A 20,916-nucleotide genomic window follows, 5' to 3' on the forward strand; every position below is an offset into this window, starting at 1 on the left:
TCTTTCATGCCAAACACAGTGGTAGTTCCCAAGTTCAGAAGGTCCCATTGGTATGCCAGAAGCTTTTCTGTATGCACGGCTAAACTTTGGAACACTCTCCCTCTAAACCAGAACACAATGACAGGCCTTCTTCCTTTTAGGAAAGCTCTCCAAACCTGGCTTTTAATCAATAGACTTTTCCTCTAATATTCCCTTGTCGTCCTTGTAGAGTCTGTCTCTGTATTTTCCTTCTGTAGTGGTAGCACCAAGACGCCTCCATGCATTAGCGCTCTTTACAAATAAAATGTTAATTTCATTTCAAGGTTGTGACGCAGTGTGTGCAGAGTGTGATCGTATGTTGACGAATAAAGATGTTTGTTAAAGACCTCTGTGTGTGGCATGCTAATTTACATGCTCCCGGACTGAGGAACATGCTACACAGACCGTCAAAGAACCACTTCTTCATATTCTTGCAAAAAATAATAATAATATGCAATATCATTTGCAAATGTTTCTTAGATAAACATGTGAGGCATTGAAGACACATCATATGTGATCTGGTGGCTTACTCCTCACTCAGCACAGGAAAGCGGTAAGAAGCCCAAGTCCAAGCCTGAGGATGCTCAGAAGAAGGATAAAATACTGCAGATGTGAAAGAGGCGCTGCAAGCACACTGGGAGGCTGTAAGCCCGACGCCAATCAGCAGGTAAAGAGAAGAGGCCGCCAAGAAATCAATAGCAGGCACAGGACTGAGGATCATACAGAAGTCCTAAAGAAAAGGAAACGTGAAGGGAAACCGATAAGAGATGTAGGGAACGCAAGACCGAGTGACAAACTAATGCAGCAGCAGAAATCTACAAGCATTTGCAATGCAAATTGGTCTCGCATTTGTGAGAGTTTGAGGTATTGGCATTGTAAATGACAATGTCTTTTACCCATGTGTCTTGGATTGGAGTGGATGTATGTGATGTGTAGTGGAATTATGTGTGTTAAATTGCAATTGTTAGTTTTTGAATTGTGTGGGGTGTGGAGTGGATTTGTGTAGTGAAATTATGTGGCAAGGTGTGCAGTAGAAATATGTGGAAAGTAATTATGTGGTATTGAGAATACTGGAATTATGTGGAGTGGGATTGTGTATTATAGAGTGCATTTATGTGAAATGGCATTGTGTGTTGTGGATGTATTTATCTGAAAAACAAGAAAAGTATTATGTGCCAGTGTATTAACCGGGTAACAGAAGTGTGGCAAAGCGAACCAGATTTACAGATGAAATGCAGGAATTGCGACTTTAACATTGTACGCTGAAGGAACATAATGTGCCTTTGAAAAAGAAATGCAGGTGATATATGTTGACGGAGAATGACTTGAGTGTTTCTTTGGGGAAAAAAACTGAAAGATGAGAATTTGAGGAAGTCTCAGTTTTTTTGCTGTTATCACTGCAAGCTTTGTTACTTGTATATTTAATTTTAATGTATGTATTTTCGAACGCAACATAAGCCAGAGAGCATCAGCAGCACTCGATAGAGTAGAGAAAGTGTTGTGGTGGCATAAACTCACTTCTTGTTTCTACCTTTGCAATAAGGAAAAGAAAAAGCCGCTCGCTTCTGGGATTTGTGTTGGCTGCTGCTGTGGAGGGACTCCAAGGACCAGGAGCCCCATAACTGGTCACACCTGTGCCTGCCTACCCGCCCACAAGCGCTACTTCACTCCTCGCGGCCCCCGCTTCGCGGGAGCCGCTTGCTGCTGGGATTTGTGTTGGGTGCTGCTGTGGAGGGACTCCAAGGACCAGGAGCCCCATAACTGGTCACACCTGTGCCTGCCTACCCGCCCGCCCGCCCACAAGCGCTACTTCACTCATCGCGGCCACCGCTTCGCGGGTGCCGCTCGCTGCTGGGATTTGTGTTGGCTGCTGCTGTGGAGGGACTCCAAGGACCAGGAGCCCCATAACTGATCACACCTGTGCTTGCCTACCCGCCCGCCCACAAGCGCTACTTCACTCCTCGCGGGACGCGCGCGGGCGCGTGCCGGGCGAAGCCCAGGCGAAGGGCGGGCCCGTCTGAGACCGTCCGAGACTGTGCGAGGCTGGGCTGGGCTAACCCTCTTGGTTCTATAATTATAGACTGATAAGGAATCCCTGAACAAGTGGTATGCTTTGATTTGCTAAAGTTATTTTTTATAATCGGTTCCTTTGGATATGTCAAGTGGTACTTCAGTACTTCAATATTAGTAATTGTTAATTCTGTAATTAAGATGATCAATAAGCTTTTTATTTTTATTCTTTCTTAAAGTTGCCTAAGAGCTTAGGATATTTAATTAGGCATTGATTTTATTTTGTTGTCTGTATCTCACTCTTTTTATATATAGGGGTAATTTCTGTAAACACGAAACTAATAACATGTCGAAACGCAAACTACAAAAGGGAACGAATAATATAGTCGAGACCCCAGGCTCCACTATTGATTGCTATCTTGTTAAGGCGGTTAGCGCCATTAGTGTTGAGATAGACAAGGCGGAACGGCACCTCTCGCTAGGACTAGGTAATGGACCCGGTTCTACTAGCGTGATCGATTCACAAGTGGAGTCTAATGTAGAGTCTAACACAACTAAAGATCTACACATTGTTTCCCATCTGAACCCTTTATGCTCAGACTCTGCCCCAGATTCCCCGGACCTTAGAGAAGTCCATAGTCTACCGTTAGCCAATGGATCACCTCTCCCTAAAAGGAAAAGGAGCAATAAAGGCATAAAGGCTTTAGCTCCTAACCCTATAGTGGAGCATACATCTAGCCTGGGAACTATGTGCGATTTACAGGTTAATAAGATCATAGCTGCCCTATCCCACACATTAGAATTACACCTCAAACCACTGCATGATAAAATAGATCAACTCAATGGCGAGGTAGCTAGACTTAATGGGGCACTTAATAAATTCGAAAATATGGCTAAAAAGAATATAATTGGGCAGCAGGAAGGACCACAAGGAACAGGAGCAATACCTGTTTCAGGGGTTGCATCAGATATCCCTAGGAGTGGAGAGTCGGAGAACTGATAAATCCTAATTCTAGAGAATTAAATACAATAGCTAACACAGCCCCTTCAGGACAAAGGAAGGAATTATTGGGGAATAGCTATCCCTGTGAGGCAGGTAACCAAGGTATTAGGAATACGGGAACTACACAGGTATCTACAAACCAGATAGAGAAAGACTCAGAGTAGGAAAAAAGGGTTAGATCTATTAATTTACCCCCGGATTGCTGCCCGTATGTGGCAGTATTGGTGAATATTCCCCCTCTCAGTCCGAGCACAACAGAAACACATGCATCCCTTAAAAACAAAGTGGTGGATTGGTTAAACCGTAACTGTGGCTATCCTGTTAATCATGCGGATCAGATCCTTATGACAAGAAGAGTAAATTGGATTGGTCCTTTAAGGAAATCAAAAAAGGGTGACTCTGTTATTGTTAATTTTATAAACCCGTATTATGCTAGGATTACCCTGGAAAGAGGTTCTGCTCTGACTGATAACGAAGGTAGCATTTAACCTCTTTCACTTGTTTTTTTTTTACAGCCATTTAAAACAAGATACACCTATGGCTACGGATCTGGCACACCGTAGAGCTAACTGGGCATTGCCCCCTTCACTATCTTTTGCCCTTCCAACCCATAACAGATTTCAATTACTCAGTAATCTCGAGGAGAATGATTGACATAGCCCTGCCCGCCACGTTAAAGGAATGGCAGGTCTTAGGAGCACTAACAAACAAGGGGATGAGGGATTAGTAGGACAAGTACCATTTAGACAGGAGCCAAACATACAAGGGAATAAAAGTATTTTGAACGGTAGGAATCTGAGTAAAGAGCAGGGAGTGCCTTCGGATGGTAATATGAGCGAAACCATGGAAGAAGATATTTCTCCCCAGGTTGTGATCTCTACGACTAATGTGTTCAGGACTGCCCAGTACCCAATGACCCAGGTAGCTGAAACTATAGAGAGCCCTATAGTTTGTGGATTGAGTATCGCCACATGGAATATAGCCGGATTGACTAAGAAAAGAGAGATGCTAGGATGGATGGATTTTCTCTGGTGTCCAGATTACCTTAATTTTGATGGGTTTGTTTCTTTTAATTTACCCGCTCTAAGCTCTACAGCTGGTAGAGCAAAGGGGGGGCTGTTAATACTTATGTCTAATAACCTGCCCATAGAAGCTAAAAAGTTTTTAAATGTTGAATGTCACTCACAGGTACTCTGGTTACACCAAAAAAATGGACGGGAAGTCCTGTTAATCAATTTTTATAATAATTTGTTTGATTGTACACGACACAAGGTAGTTATAGAATTGGAGAATGCAATTGATAAATTGGGTAATGAAATAGGTGTTAATTTTGATATAATTTGGGTGGGTGATTTTAATACGCAAATATGCCCTCTATCTGCGACTAAGGTCTGTGGGATTAGGAATGACATAGGAGACGATTGTGGGCACTTCCCACATAACCCTTATGGAGAAATTTTAAACACACTTTTGGCCAAATTTGATCTGGACATTATGCAGTGTGCAAGAGATGGCTATGGAAATCTGATTCCAACTTTTACAGGTAGAAACGCAAATACCACTATAGATCACGTATTGGTCTCTGTAAATATTGTCTCATTCTGTACCACTCCGTGCATAGAAGATCTATTATTAAGTGATCATAATTGTATTAGTATGACATTAGCCGTATGGGGCAATAGATGCCCGGTAATACAAACTATGATTGGCAATATAACCCTGTGTAGACCAAATGGTACTAGAATAAAATGGAAAGGGGTTAACCCGGACAAGGTAATAAAAAATATTGTCACTGAGTGTTACACTGAGATCCTTGCGAATTTGGATGATAATGTTGAACCATTCCTGATTTTAACGAATTTCTGTAAAATTAACGGAACTATTAATAGTATTATGACCATAACATCTAATAAGAAATCTAAACAGAATAGAGGATGGTTTAACCATGCCTGTACTCACTCTCTGAATCTGCTCAAACAAGCACTGTCTAGTAGGAGTAGGGATTTGGTGCTTGTTAAGAATTTAAGACTGGCTTATAAATTACATCTAAAACATAGAAAGAGAGAGCTCCAAGAGGAGGCCTGGGATAAACTAACAATGGCTGCGGATACCTCAAACAGCCAGCTATTCTGGGAAACAGTTAACTCACCCTTTTTAAAAAATGAGGTGGTCCCCGAAATGACATCTCATGTTAGCAGTGAGGCATGGGTTGTGTATTTCTCTAGTATCTTCAACCCAGGAAATGTAACCATAATGGATTCAGGTTATTTAAGTCCCCGGCCGATTCTACCTCTTAATATTACACTAGTAGAGGTGGAACAAGGAATTAACAGCAGCAAGGGTGGGAAAGCCCCGGTCCCAGATGGTGTCCCAATAGATGTTTATAAAGCCATACCTGCTCTCTGGGGCCCCATATTAAATAGAGTTTTTAATGCTGCTGTTATGGAAGGAGCTCCTTCCACATGGGGCGAATCTATAATTATCCCCATATTCAAGAAAGGGGACAGATCCGAAGCAAAAAATTATCGGCCAATCTCTCTCCTAGACTCGTCTATCAAAATTATGAGTAGGGTTCTACTCGTCAGGTTAGAGGAGTGGGTGGAGGAAAATGGGATTTTATCTCAATCCCAATATGGTTTCAGGAAAGGCCGGGGGACCCTTGAACAGTGTATTAACCTGGACCTAGTAATTGGAAAATATACACGAGCTAAGCAAGGGTCCCTTTTCCTATGTTTCGCTGACCTAAGCAGTGCATTTGATTTAGTGGCTCCAATTTGGTTGCTTCCAATAAGACAGTTCCAGCTCTATGTCAACTAAGGAGCGTGTTGTTGTATTTCAATGTCTTTTGGGTGCATTTTTTTAAGCTATTGATCACAGGTCTAGCTGAGCATTATTTCTATTCAGATTTCTATTTTAGTTAATGGGGTGCTTATTTTTTTTTTATGACCCTAGTGATATGCTCTCAAAAAATCGATTTTTCAATATTTTTCAAATATATCAATCTACTTGCAGGTTCACTGTGATATTTAAACGCACTGTTTTACATTCCATTTACAGTTTGCAGGTTTGCAGGTTATCAAAATTTCAATTTCTCAATTTTTCTCTAGTTTTCAATTTTGTGCATGGAAAGTTCCTTGTACAGAGTTTGCATAGTAAACGTTAACATGCGTGCAGCATTCTCTGTAGGGATTGCACATATCGATTTGTGTACTCTATTATCAATGTACAGTTTGCATAGTAAACTTTTACATGCGTGCAGTATTCTCTGTTGGAATTGCACATATCAATGTATGTCCTCAATTATCAAGGTATATGCATGCGTCCAGTATTTCTTGGTAAGAAATGTGTGTCTCTATCGATTTATCAATTTGCAAGTATTCTAGTTGTAAAGGGTCAATATTTCAATGTTTTTCAATTTGTGACCTTTTGAGGTTGTCAATTTGGGTTATTTCTTTGCAACTATTCAATGTTTTTCAATGTTTTCGAGGTTGTCGATTTGGGGTTTATCCCTCTCAAGGTTTCAATGGAATTTCTATCGAGCCGCGTTTTTTCAATGTGTGGCCATTTTATTAGGTTGTCTCTGTATGGGTTATATCTCTTTCAAATGTTCAATAATATTCAATCTAATTTTTTAATGCTGTTTCACAGGGCGGTGTGAAGGATCTTTTGTTTATTCTTCTGCCTCTCTGTTTTATATCTTTCTATTCTCTTTCTCGTTGAATGAAGAAGGGAATAAGAGTACTTATTTGTGTTTGTACCGTTAGGTGGTTTTCTCTAAGTCTTTCTATCTTCCTGTTTCTTTTGTGTATTCGTTGGAGAAGGGAAGAAGAGTACCTATCCTCCCAGTCTAACTATTCTTTTTGTTCCTTTTATGTGTTGGTTTGATGATGGACTAATAGTGCCTTATTTTTGTGTTTGTACTTTTTCGGTTTTACTTCTCAAGTTTTATTGTTCTATTTTCTGCATTCTGTATTGCATTGTGTTCTCAGAGAAGGAATGTGTCTGATTTTATTCTATCATTTCTTTTCTGTATTTTCTGCATGCTGTGCATTGGCTTCTGTCACATCTGTCTGGCCAGTGGGTGTGATAGAGGCTAATGATTGGTACGCTTTCTCCTTCAGGTGTTTCTATGTTTCTATGTTTAGTTTTCTGTTGTGGAAGGAAAGGAGGTATGTTGTGTTCTATCTATTGCATATTTCTATGTTTGCATTTACCCACTCAATGCCCTTCTAGTGGAATGCTTCTGCACTATGATGTACTACGGAATGTTGGGTGCTGGTTGAAGATAAACCACAGTTGTGATGGGGCTGAGCTGCCTGCTGGCTGCTCCTGGTGGGGCTTATTCCAGGCTACTTAACATCTTACAATAAATCTACATGAAATACCTCAACCAGTCTGGACTACATTACCACATCTTGTTATGGCCGATTTTATTAGATCTTGGTGCCCCAGAACCTATTATTTTCTTTTTGGCTAGGCTTTACGAAAAATTAGTAACATCAGTGCGGTATGGTCGAAGGGGCGAGTGTACTCCCAAATTCAAGGTTAAATTAGACATCCGGCAGGGCTGCGTCCTTGCTCCACTGCTTTTTACACTTTTTATTAATGAAGTGGATGCAACACTTAAACTTGTAAAGTCTGATGCACCCCAGGCGGAAGGACAAGATGTGCCGGTCCTGCTTTATGCAGATGATGCCGTACTTTTAGCGAGAACACCTATAGGCCTACAGAGGTAGAAAGTTGCAGATTAACAAGACTAAAACATATGCTATGGTCTGTGGTCCACGGCCCGTGAGAACCAAATCCTTTTTTGTAGATGGACAGAGAATACAAACAGTAGATAAGTTCTGTTATCTAGGGATAACCTTTTCTAGTAACGGTAAATGGTCACAGGAAATGATGAATGTTAGGTCTAAAATGGCAAAAGGTGTACATGGGATTTTCAGGTTTTCCGCCAAAATAGGGGACCGATGCATGTTTATCAATCAAGATGTACCTCAACCGCACTCTATGGTGCGGGGTTTGGTGTCATCACTACCATGGCGATTTGCAAACAGAGGAAAATATGTTTCTTAAAAAAGTTGCTCTGTTTACCCACTTCAGCGTCCTCTGATCTAACACATAGCGAAGTGGGGATTAACTATCTGACGGACCTTATTGGGTTAAGACCATTATTGATCTGGAGATCTATATGGCTGAAAGAAGAGACCGCGTTCAAAAGGAAAATTATCAAAGACTGTCTTCAACTAGATAACTGTTTAAAGATCCCTTGGTTCAATTATATTGTACAAACTTTTAAGGATGTATTTAAAATAAACATTCTAGAAAACCCCAATGAAGTAATAGAAATGCCTAAAACTGAACTGAAATATATATTTTTGAGGGAGAGAAAGTTTGTACGACAAAAAGTTAGTGGGCAATTAACAACTTGCCAGTTCTATTACTCACTCTTAGAAACTGAGGGTTTCCAAGTATATTTGAGCCAGGTAACTAGATCATCACATCGTTTTGTCCTCACAAGAATGAGATTAGGCATCGTTCATCACTTGGTAGCATTTCCCTGTGTAAAAAAGTATTCCGATTCCCCCTGCCCATGTGATGGACGCACAAAACAAAGTACTCTGCACTATCTCCTTATATGTGATTTGTTTTTGAACCTCCGTATTGCCTTCCTCAAACCTTTGTTTAAAAAATATTGCACTTTAACTACACATGCTGCTATGAGTCTACTGTTTACAATGCGAGAACCTGATATTTGTTTTTATGTTGCGACCTACCTTCTGAGATCAATTTATGCAAGGAAAAGTATGTTGTTTTAAAGTTGTATTAACAGTCACAATCCATCAATTTAACGAACTGTACCTGTTTTTAATAATGATTTTTAAATGTGCTTTTATGGTTGTTTTATATGAACCGAATAAAGCTTATTGAATCGAATCGACTTGAGCGCCCGTTGGAAGTGTGAAAAAATAAATGAAAAACAGACTGACAGCATGCAAAATAAGGGAAGTGAAAAACAAAAAAACAAAAAATCTGTAAACCCTGAAGTGCGCTTTGGAATAAGGATTATGCCTGAGTTCCGGTATTGGAGCTCTTTAAATGATGTGGTTGACATTACACAGAGACACATTTGCTATTCCCCCCATTGAAGCAATGAACGATTAAGTGAATAGCCCAGGATCACAAGTTAGGTACACTGACGGGACTCCAACCTCATTCCCCAGTTTCAAAGTTGGCAGTCCTGTCGGTAACGCCACACCCTCTCCACCTTCCTATATGGTGAGGGATAACATTACTCTTAAGTTTAGCAGTATTTCTGGGTCCATCCATTTTAGAAACGCAAGTTGCTATAAGGCGATTTTTTTTTAAATTTAGCAATATGTCTTTATTAATGCGCTTTTAATTTGTCATGAAATAAGCACCTTAAAATACACGAAAAAGCCACACATCCGCAGGCTGAGCCTGTAGAAGTGGGAAACAAAAGCAAACTGAAGCTTTAACAGTCGTAATATTGGGAATAATGCATCTGGGGAATTTGGCCTGCTCTCCGGGAAAACACCGCCCGTCTGCCACTACAGGACTTGCACGGAAGTAGTGCCCCGGATACACGTACACTGTTACTCGATGATGGTGTAGCACGAAATGTCACTGCCACTGTCCTGAGTTTAGCATGATGCGGACCAAGAGATGTGGGCTGAAGCTACGTTTTCAGGGTTTCCCTACCTAACCAGGATGGAGATAGCAAGAGCAGGTGAGGCGCAAGGAAGGCAGCACATTTATAGTCCGTTTCTGAGCGTCTGACAGCCTCTTAGCAGTGTATCTGTGGGTGACATTTCGATGCTTTGAAGCCTAATCAGTCAAAGGCACCGAATAGTAAAACAAGCCTATATGTACACGATAGTTATAATACAAGGCGCCCTCTGTTATTCCACGCATCCTAGTGTTAAAAGATCAGCTCCTCTCCGTATGGCAGTCAATCCTCCATTTCACCGCCGGCTTCTCATTCCCCTGAGCTTTTGCTAGCCCCTTGGCACATGCAAGTTAATGGGTGTACACACATTTGCAGTGCGTTCCAACCCGGGAAATACGGCTTCCCACCTATTACCTCCAGACCTTTTCCATAGATTTACAGAAACCTGGGAAAATCGAGGTCTGGCTGGAATCAAAGCATATTAAGAGAAGCTGTGAGTATATGTCCCCTCATTGCATAGCACCAAAAGGGGCAAGTGGATGTTTTAGTTAATGGACACGTACATTTCGCACCCCTTGGGTAAGAAGCTATTTAATCAAATCCTGACCTGTGGTTCTACGAGGGATAGATACAGCGTCACCCGCAGACACACTGAAAACATGACAATTTCACACACAAGCAAACTGAAAACTTGCCAGATATGCAGACAATGAGGCAAGAATTTTCCCGTAAGTATTCCTGGTCTGGAATTAGAATATTAATTTCACCAGCCTCACAATATAGTGTGAAGATACTCACAGCCAGCCAGGAGTTGCTTTCATCCAGTAGGAAAATGATAAAAAACCAAATTAATGAGAAGTGCACGTCACAAAATAATGTTAACTTTTCAACTGCTATTACATTTCGGGAAGCGCAATTACACAAGGAGGCGCTGTCAGTAAACAGACAGAGTCCTTCGAAAAGTGAACACCAACAGCCAGAATATTCAGTCCTTTTATGGGTAGCGCTGTGTGGAAACATGGGGTTTTGCCACCAGCAGCATATATATCATGAAGGCTTTAGGCGGGTCACGTGCCCTCCGTGTCTCAGACCAGGCAGTAATTAAAAACTTGTCTTGAAACGGGCCCCATTCAGGCTCTTGATCCGGGCCCTTACATCTGTCTCTTCATCTTTCATTCCCTAACGAGGTTTGTTATTTCCTGGATGCTGCATTTCGGCTTTTTAAAATCTTGGATAGTGCTCAATGTGAACCGAGTATCCTCTCGGTGTCTGAGTGAGTTCAGGGTGTTAAATGGGTGGAACCCATTGGGCACAGGTGAGGCAGAAGGCAGTGAAGGTCAAAGGGTCATACAGGTGGTCTCTCTACAGATCGCACAGAGTAATGGTCATTGTGTCAATTGCGATTCTATGTGAAAGAATATGAAGGAAACATGGACAGTGTAAAAGTAAAAGCAATGCTTACAAATGAGTGGGTGTACTGTGTGTGTAGGGGCGGAGGAAGTGAAGGAGATGCAATGAAGTACATGCAGTGAAGAGTTAAAAGAGGGTGTCGAAGAGGAAAGAGATGAGGAGGGAGATATGCAGATGAAGGGTCCCAGTCGGGTTTGGGGAGAAAACGGTAAATGTCTCTTGGAGTGACTACAGAGGAAAGTAGTGTAAACGAAATGACAGGAGTGTTTGAGACACTCTGAAGACTACGACCACTTCCACAGACCAAAAAATGCTCAAGTCACATTTTTTAAATTGAAAAACATTTCAATTCTAATTACTCCGACCAAACCTTTGCTGTTACTGTTACAGATTTATCCGATACTGGTAACCAGCATTGGGAAACACAATAGGTTTGGCTTGTTTTATGTGCATATCAGTTACTTTGATGCAAGCTCACAGCAAAATACCGTATGGTAATAGATAAGCCAATGCAAGAATTTAGTTTACATCTTTTAAGCCACACCCTTAATTATATAGGCTTTACGCCTTGAAAAGGATTTCTAGTTATGCTTCCTAACCCGTGCCCTTTTCGGAGACCCTCCCTTCACATTTCTGACCCCATTCAAAACCCAGTATGACAGTGGAAAGTGAACGAATGTTTAATTAAACAAGATGAGTAAACTCTATGTCAGGACCGGAGGCTCCGATTATGCTTCTCATTTCTTTACTAAGAAATTGCTCAGCAGCCAATCATATTACAATAAAATAAAAATAAGACTACAATACCCATGAATCCACTGGGTATGACGTAATAACCATAGAGTGTCTTCTATAAAAGGTCCCTAAGAGAATACCACATCCTCTTTCTTTGCTGCTCCGCAGTCAGTTAAGTACATTTTCTATATTTCTTCTGCTAATACTTTTAACTTTGTATTGTATTGCTTTAGCGCGGCGTTAGTGTTGTCAAGCCTAGCGCTTACTTTAATCTGCTCGCTGTGTGCGCGTTCCACTTTGCGCATTGTGTTCGCGTGTGCGGACCTTCATTCCCGCTTTGTTCTCCGGTGTTGCAGGGAGTGTGTGTCAGCCTCCCCGGTTCGGGCGTTGAGCGCCCGCGCCTTCAAATTTGGATAGTGGAGTGGGAGAAAGGGGGCTGAAAGGCTACGCGAGTAGTCGCGTAGTCCTTTCTTTTGTTGAATTCAGGCAGCCGTTACCGCGCATGCGCGGCGGGCATTTTGTATGTTTACATACACGGAGTTTCCTCAAAAATCAGCGCAAGAGCAGCGCTTCTTTTGCTCTTTGCCCACAGCCTGCTGATTTTCTTACACAGTGGGGCTGGATAATACAGCATAGGCGTTGCCTAGAGTGGCGTATACTTTATTGGCAAGCCCTCCCTCCACACTTTAATATTTCAGGTCATATATTACCTGTTGTTTGGTCTTGCCTGCGGGGTTCTGCCACTCCCCCCTTATTGTGCTTTGGCATATTGATTTTCCTGTGATTATTCCTTCCTCTCGTGGGCTTATTAACGCTTGGTACTACCATGGCTGAATATTATGAGGAAGATGAATATTACAATTATGATGATGGAGCCTCTGGCTCTACGGAACAGGATTTTGTGGAGGCTCTTGGCGTGGGTGTTCAACAGTCAGTGAATAAAGCGCTGGTTCGCGCTATTACACCCTTAAAACGTCATTTGTCCAATTATGCGGTACAGCAGGGCTGGCTGCCTAAGTCTTCAAAGTCTTCACAGTCCTCCAAGTCTTCAAAATCTTCAAAAATTGCGAATCCGCATAAGTCTGACTTTGCGAAGCTTGTCAAGGCCCTCTCTTCTGAGCATTCTAGGGAAACTTTGTCCTCTCCGGCTCCGCAGACGGACGATGGTGGCACCTCTCCTTCTTCCTCCTCTGATCATGAAGTTGCTTCCCCTCCTCCTTCTAAGAGGGCTCGGAAGGAGCATTTTGTTGATGCACCGTCGCATCCCCAACTCCTTACCTTTGAACCTTCTGACATTATGCATCCTAATTCTACTTCTTGGCTCCCGTCTCAGGAAGTGGCGGAGTACGTCCAAACACATATTCGTCAACCTTTTGACAGGGATGTGCGTACCCGTCTCCGATCGGAATGTCCTCGGCCTGATTTAGCAGACAAATTGGCGGACACTCCGGAGGTGGATCCCACTATGGTGACTTATCTTAAAAAATATGCCAAGAATCCTAAAAGAGGTATTGATAGAGCATGGTGCTCTTGTCAAGACAAATTGTTGGATTTACTGGGACCTCTCACAAAAATATTGGACTTAGGCTTTCGGGCCAAGGAGTCTTCCTCCGCCATTGACCCAGATGACCTGATTGGTTGGGCTCAGAGGGCTATTTGCCAATTAGGAAACACCAATTGTGCCATGTCCTGTAAGCGTAGACGCTCTATACTGTTGAAATTGGACCCAAAATTGGCAGAACTCTCCACTTCTGAGTCTGGTCCTTTGGCTCAGGGTTTATTGTTCGGGCATCCTTTCCTTAAGGAATTAACAAAATTTGTGGCCACTTTCAGTGGACTTGACAAGGCTCAAGCTTCTATTAGACGGGCTTTTCGCCCGTTTTTTGTACGGGCCGGACGATATAGGGGACGATCGTTCGGCCGGGGTTTTAACCAGACCACCCAGCGTGGTTATTAGTCCCACCGAGGAGGAGGTCAAGATTCCAGCTACACCGCCAACAAGTCTTCCTTCTACCCATCCCATAAAGGTCGACACCAATTCCGGAAGGGACGCTATGGCGGTAATCAAGGAGGACTTCACGATTCCTCCGCTTCAGGTGAGCTTGATCTCGGCTGCAAAAGTCGTGTTGGGGGGCAGGATTCAATTTTTTCTTCCCAATTGGCGTTTGATCTCCAGCGATGCCTGGGTGTTAGAGACTGTCAAGGGTTTCAGAATAGAGTTTTTCAGTTGCCCAAGTCAACCCCATCCTCCTTCTCCCCTAGTTTTTTCCCTTCACGATCAGGCGATTATTTCCGCGGAAATAGATTCTCTTCTGAGAAAAGGGGCTATCGTCCGGACGTCTCGTCATCTTCAGGGTTTTTCCAGCAACGTCTTTCTAGTTTAGAAAAAAGGAGGCGGTTCCAGGCTAGTTCTCAACTTAAGGGATTTCAACGGCTGGGTTGTCTATCGCCACTTCAAGATGGAGGGCATCCATCTTTTGAGGGATCTTCTTCAGGAAGGGGACTGGATGGTCCGTCTCGATCTGAAGGATGCGTATTTGTCGATTCCCATTTACGGACCTCATCGCCGGTTTCTACAATTCCAATGGCAAGGAGTCTGTTTCGAGTTCAAGGTTCTCCCGTTCGGCCTCTCGTCAGCACCTTGGTGCTTCACGAAGCTTCTGAGGCCTGTGGTGGAGTAACTGCGAGCTCGGGGTGTTCGTCTGGTAATCTACCTGGAAGACATTCTCATCATGGCCCACTGTCCCCGTCTGTTAATGATCCACTTGGAGTGGTCAATAGATCTGTTACAGTCACTCGGATTTCTAGTGGATCCTCAGAAGTCTATTTTCCGTCCCTTGCAGTCGATGGAATTTCTGGGTTTTCTGATCAATTCCCTCTCTTGCCAACTCCTCTTGCCCCTTCAGAAGATCAGAACGAACAAACGGGAGTTGAGATTGATTTTACACAAACAGCTTGTGTCGTTGAGATCTATAGCTCGGATTGTCGGTCTGTTAGCTTCATCAATTCAGGCCATCTTCCCGGGTCCTCTCCATTATCGGGCGCTCCAGCGACTCAAAATCCGTCATCTCCAGAAAGGCCTCCGGTATTTGGATCAGATTCCTCTTTCAGAGGAAGCGAGGTGGGAGATGATGTGGTAGTTAGAACACATGGAGTCCTGGAATGGGCGAGCCCTGTTCGGAGTGTCCCCGGAGGTGGTGATAGAATCCGACGCCAGTCAGTGGGGATGGGGAGCCCGTTGCGGTCCAATGTCCACGGGAGGCCGGTGGTCTTCGGAGGAATTATCTCTCCATATAAATTGTCTGGAGCTTCTGGCGGGATCTTTTGCGATTCGTTGTCTGTCTCCACGCATGACGAACTGTTGCATTCTCCTCCGCATGGACAATGTGTCAGCAGTTCGATATGTCAACAAGTTAGGGGGGACCCGTTTCAAGATTCTGGCAGAGATCGCCAAGGATTTTTGGCACTTCTGTCTTCAGAGAAACATCACTGTGATTGCAGAGTACCGTCCGGGTCACAGCAATCTGGTGGCAGACTGGAATTCTCGTCATCTTCGGGACTTCAGCGATTGGAGGCTTCACCCTCAGGTGTTCAGATGCCTGTCTCGAATATGGTGTCCCTGCCAGATCGATCTCTTTGCCTCTCGGCTCAACACTCAACTTCCTCTGTTTTTCAGTTGGCATCCGGATCCGGAGGCTCTGGCCACGGATGCATTTCTACCGACATGGCCGTCTCATCTGTGTTATGCCTTTCCCCCGTTTGTCATGATCTCCAGGGTTCTGACACGCATGAAGTTTTATCAATCGGAATTGATTCTGATCACTCCTCTCTGGAGGGCTCAGGCTTGGTTCCCAGTTCTCCTGCAGATGAGCTGTGCAGTGCCACTCCTTCTTCCCCAGCTGTGGAATCTGTTATTGGACCCTCTCAACAATCCTCATCCACTAATAGAGTCGGGTCAACTCCTTCTGGTGGCATGGCGGGTTTCGGGGATCGCTGGCAAATCCCAGGCCTTTCACGAGACGCTTCCAGATTTATCAACGAAGCTTGGTCTCCCAACACACACAAACGTTATGGCGCAGCATGGAAACGATGGTGTGATTGGTGCGCTCAACGGGAAGTGGATCCCTCTTCAGCTGATGTGTCTTTGATTGTAAATGTTTTGGCTTCTATTGCCGCCTCCGGGCTTGCATATAGGACTGTCAACAATTTCCGCTCTGCCATCTCTGCAGGACATATTCCTATCAATGGTAGACCTGCTGGTGAACATCCTTTGGTTTCTAAATTACTCAGGGGTATCAGATTGGTTAAACCACCTTGTCCAAAATATGTTGCTCTATGGGATGTTTCTATTGTCTTACGTTTCTTGTAAGCTTGGCCCTCCAACAATTCTTTATCCCACAAACAGCTATCTTCAAAATTGACTATGTTGTTGTGTCTGGTTTCTTGCAAACGCATTTCTGATGTTCGCGCTCTGGATCTTGCAGGTCGTACTTTTTCACCTGAAGGAGTTACCTTTTCTATTTCCAAACGTACTAAGTGTATTTCTACCTCGGTTACTTACCCGAGTTTTCCCAATAATCCAAAACTTTGTGTAGTGCAATGTATTAAGGATTATGAGGTAAGTACTGCTCAATTTCGACAGAATATGCATGGTCAATGGTTGATTGCGTTGCAAAAATCTTTTCGTCTTGTGACCCCGGCTCCTTTAGCAAGATGGGTCAGATGGCTCATGGGTGAAGCAGGTATTGATATTACAGCTTTGGTGCGCATTCAACTCGTGGAGCAATGGCCTCCAAGGCTTTTTCTATGGGAGTGAGTTTAATAGACATTATGAAAGCAGCTGATTGGTCAACTGACTCTATGTTTAAAACTTTTTATTATAAACCTATTTTGGATATTGCTTCTGTTGTGGTGGCGCAGCTTTGAACAAGCATAATCGGAGCCTCCGGTCCTGACATAAAATTCAAAATTTGCGAACATACATGACAAGAATTTTCAATTCTATTAAGGACACGGAGGCGAGGATTATCCCATCCATTATTTTCTTTCATGTATTTTTCATATGGTTGTTTTCCATTCTATATTTATTGTGTATTTTATGATGTAATTTGGATGAATTCCTTGTTTTTTCTTCCCTCCCTCTCAGTATATATACCTTTTTCTACCATATAGGGATGGTATATTACGACTCTATATCTCTTTTCAGGTTCTGATCCGAAGTAAGTCGCGCTGCTCTACCTTCATGGACTATCTTTTGGATACCTACTGGTTCCGGTTTTGGATTTCGATTCAAGCATCAAGTCTACTGTTCCAACCTGTTGCTCTCTTGTTGCAGTGATCGATCTACGTTGTTTCTTCCACGTTCTTTCCAGATATTGGACTGTCTTTTCTTCTTCAACTGCCTGTTCTAATTACCAAAGAAAGAGGATGTGGTATTCTCTTAGGGACCTTTTATAGAAGACACTCTATGGTTATTACGTCATACCCAGTGGGTTCATGGGTATTGTAGTCTTATTTTTCTTTTATTGTAATATGATTGGCGGCTGAGCAATTTCTTAGTAAAGAAATGAGAAGCATAATCCTCGCCTCTGTGTCCTTAATAGAATTGAAAATTCTTGTCACGTATGTTCGCAAATTTTGAATTCAGCATTCAGTCATGCCTTCGTACAAGCAATCTCCTTGTGCGGGCGTGGCTTGTTTAGGTGATTTTTTTAAGATAGTAATACTGCCTTCGCTCTGTAACACCGAGCTAAAGCAAACTCTCCGTGGATCTCACTTATTACTCAAAGATACGACTACGACAATCTAACATTTAACTACCATCCAGTCCCCCGGTCGAGTACCTGCGGCGTCCACCTCCATCTCACCGCCACCGTTGGCAGTCGCAGAAGCATCAGCTGCAATACCGCCGCCGCCATCTTTCTGTGCTATGATGCATACACGAGCGACAGAAGATGAACTGCGGCAAGGGAGCGTCATATTCAATAATGTCGCTACCGTTTCCTCATGACAGGTCAGGCATTCCTACTCCGCATTGGGCAAATATGTGGCGGCCATTTGAGAGACAGGCAGCAGGGTTGATGCATCAATCAATCAATCAATCAGGGAATTGTAGGCACGCTACTCACCCGTGAGGGTCTCAAGGCGCTGAGGGGGAGGGGTCCGCAGATCTGTTTAGCCGAAGAGGCAGGTCATAACGTAATGTTCACTCAGTTATAAGACTAAGGCTAAGCATTTGAATTTAATAATCCCAACACTCCATGGAGTGCCAATCTCTTGCAAAAGCTGTAAACCACACAACAGGGGACCAGTTCCTTTCTTTATTTTAGTACATGAATCAGAGATTATATGTCATAATAAATAAAATACAGAACCGTCCAAGTCTTGGCAATACTTCTACATTGTAGTCACCTCAGTATTACAGTATTGTCTACCTGGAAGGGGGTAGGGAGGTTGTTTTGTTATGGTTGTTCTGTATTTTTCACACCATAACCCCATTTGTCACCATAATTCAAAATAATAGCTCCCATACTCACCAACATTTGAAAACAAATGGGATAATAAACAAGCATTTGCAATGCAGTAGGACTCACATTTCCGTCAGACCTATTGCATTGCATCACGGACAACACGGGAGGGGGGAAGCACGGACAACGGGAGTGCGGGGGGAGTGGGGAGAAGGGGGTGAGAAGGCACAGACAAAGTAGTGCTCACCGTCAAATAACACGTACCGTACTGTGTAACACTCAAGTAAAGGGGCCTTGTAGCCATGGGAGGGTACAAATGATGACATTGCTATAATAAGGTGTGTTAGACTTGGCATCTTTTGGCGTGTTTCCCCAGAGTTTTTGCTTTCTGACTTCCCGGTTATGACTCTGTTTTTGCTGGCGTAGGGTTTCTGCGCACTTTTCTCACTGCTGATCTCACTGCTGATCAGTGGTAAAGTGCAAGTGCTCCTGTGGAGAATTGTGTTATGGATTGGTGTTTCCGTGATTGGATATTTCATTTACTTGTTAGTCCCTAGTAAAGTGCACTGAGTCTGCCAGGGCCTGAGAATCAAATGCTACTAGTGTGTCTGCAGCACTGACTGTGCCACCCACGTGAGTAGCCCTGAAAAGGTAACTCAGACCCGCCATTGCAGAGTCTGCGCGCAGTTTGTAACTGCCATGTCGACTTGGCCAGTACACACACTTGCCAGTCCCTCACCTTCCCTTTTCGTACATGTCAGCCACCCCTAAGGTAGGCCCAAGGTACCCCTGTGGGCCGGGTACAGTGTATGTGAAAGGTAGGACATGCCCTGGTGTGTGTGGCATGTTCTGATAGCGAATTACGGCCAGTTTCGTTTTCGTTATAGCAAGGCTACCTCTTCCCGATAGGACAGAATGGGGAGTTTTCTTATAACATTTTATAAACATAACTGGCCTGGGGAATTAGGTAGGAAAATAAATTTTAGTATGCTTGAACTCAGAATCTAAAGATGCATCTTTTAGTAAAGGTGATTTTTACATTCTGTGTTTGAAAATACCACTTTTAGAAAGTAGGCATTTTCTTGCTCAGTCATCCCGTGTGCTTCTGCTGGGATGTGCTGGAACAGCGACCTGTTGTCACCGCACTCTGCATCACTTCACGATGACGCCTTGGTACCCACGACGACAACGCTCCATGCCAAAATCTAAGCCGCTGCTTCCACCGTGGTTCGAGGGCACCGCTCATAAAGTTACATGACAAACCACCTTCATCCCGCACCGCAGTCTTGGCCTACTGACGCCGGCACCATCAACTCCAGTTCGTCAGCTGATGACAGCGTTTCAACAACGACGACTATGCTGCTTGCACCTCGACCTGCCAGCACCGCGACGAGCACTGTATTCACTTTGCACCACGACCCTGGTCTCACCGACAACGTCATCTGATGTTTCCACCGAGCCGCTGCTCGCACCGCAACCTGGGGCACCGCACGCCGCAACGCTGCACTTCGCACAGGAGCACCCGAAGCCTGCACTCCTGACTTCAACAGAGAGGAGTTTGATCTGCAACGCATGTGAATTTGAGGGCCCGACAACTTCTGCACTGACCTCCGGAACCTACACCTGCGGACGCTGTGCTTTCGGATACTCAACGAGAGGTCGCCGGCGCCCTGCATTTCTGAAAGCTACTTTTTGCGGGTCTTCCCGACACCGTAGCTGGCCCGTGATGCCGCTGTCAGCCAGAACTGTTTGGATTTGTTTGCTCACGATGCCATCATAGCCCCGGGCGGACCTATCGACATCAAGGAACTGTTTTTCAAGCATAATTTGATAACTGAAGATGTTTGAGTACTGTATTGTGGATTTTTATTGTTTTTGGTCTTGTCTTTAGAATATAAAAATATTGGATATTTTTCTAAACTGGTGTGGTGTCCTTTTGTAGTGCTTACACTGTATTACTGTTGGTTTTGTGCAAATGCGTTACACACTGCCTCTAAGATAAGCCTGACTGCTCGTGCCAAGCTACCAAGCGGGTGAGCAGGGGTGTAGAGTGGTGGTTTCTGCCTGACTTTGGCACATGCCCTACCAAAAATCCCATTTCTAACAAGGAGGGACTAACAAGACTCATAATCAGACTGCAGCATTTACGAAAGACAATGCCATGAACCAATTAAAAACATGGCCGGAGAGTGGGCGGAGCTTCCACGGAGCTTCAACTCCATACTCCATTACTGCATGCCTCGCAAAGCGAGCAGCGCATGCACGCTGCCGCTATAGGTTCGACCTAAAAAAACAAAAAGGGACGTTGCCTGGGACCTACCAAGTGCATGTGATATGTTTATTTACTTGCTCTGCCTTGCTTGCCCCGAAAGCCCACGCCTTAACCCGCAAGTCAAGCATCCATGCTTATCCACCAATGTGGATGATGGCCAGGAGTTTTGGCCCCTCTATCCAGAGTAGCACATCAGACATCCCACCTAGCTTGAGGGACAGATTTCAAATTTGTTTTGGACCTTAGACTTTTACTTTGGATTGGAAAATTAATTTAGGACTTTTGAACTTTGCTTCGGTGTATATATTTT

At 43.7% G+C, this 20,916-nt stretch overlaps 1 long non-coding RNA gene across 1 annotated transcript in view; it reads left to right on the top strand.

Moving 5' to 3' along the window:
* The window catches only part of LOC146869393 (uncharacterized), a 76,240-nt gene that overhangs the window by 49,999 nt on the left and 5,325 nt on the right, over positions 1-20,916 (top strand). The gene's annotated exons all lie outside the window — the stretch shown is intronic.

Source organism: Triturus cristatus, chromosome 1_1, assembly GCF_964204655.1.
Source record: "Triturus cristatus chromosome 1_1, aTriCri1.1, whole genome shotgun sequence".
NCBI classification, from domain to species: Eukaryota; Metazoa; Chordata; class Amphibia; order Caudata; family Salamandridae; genus Triturus; species Triturus cristatus.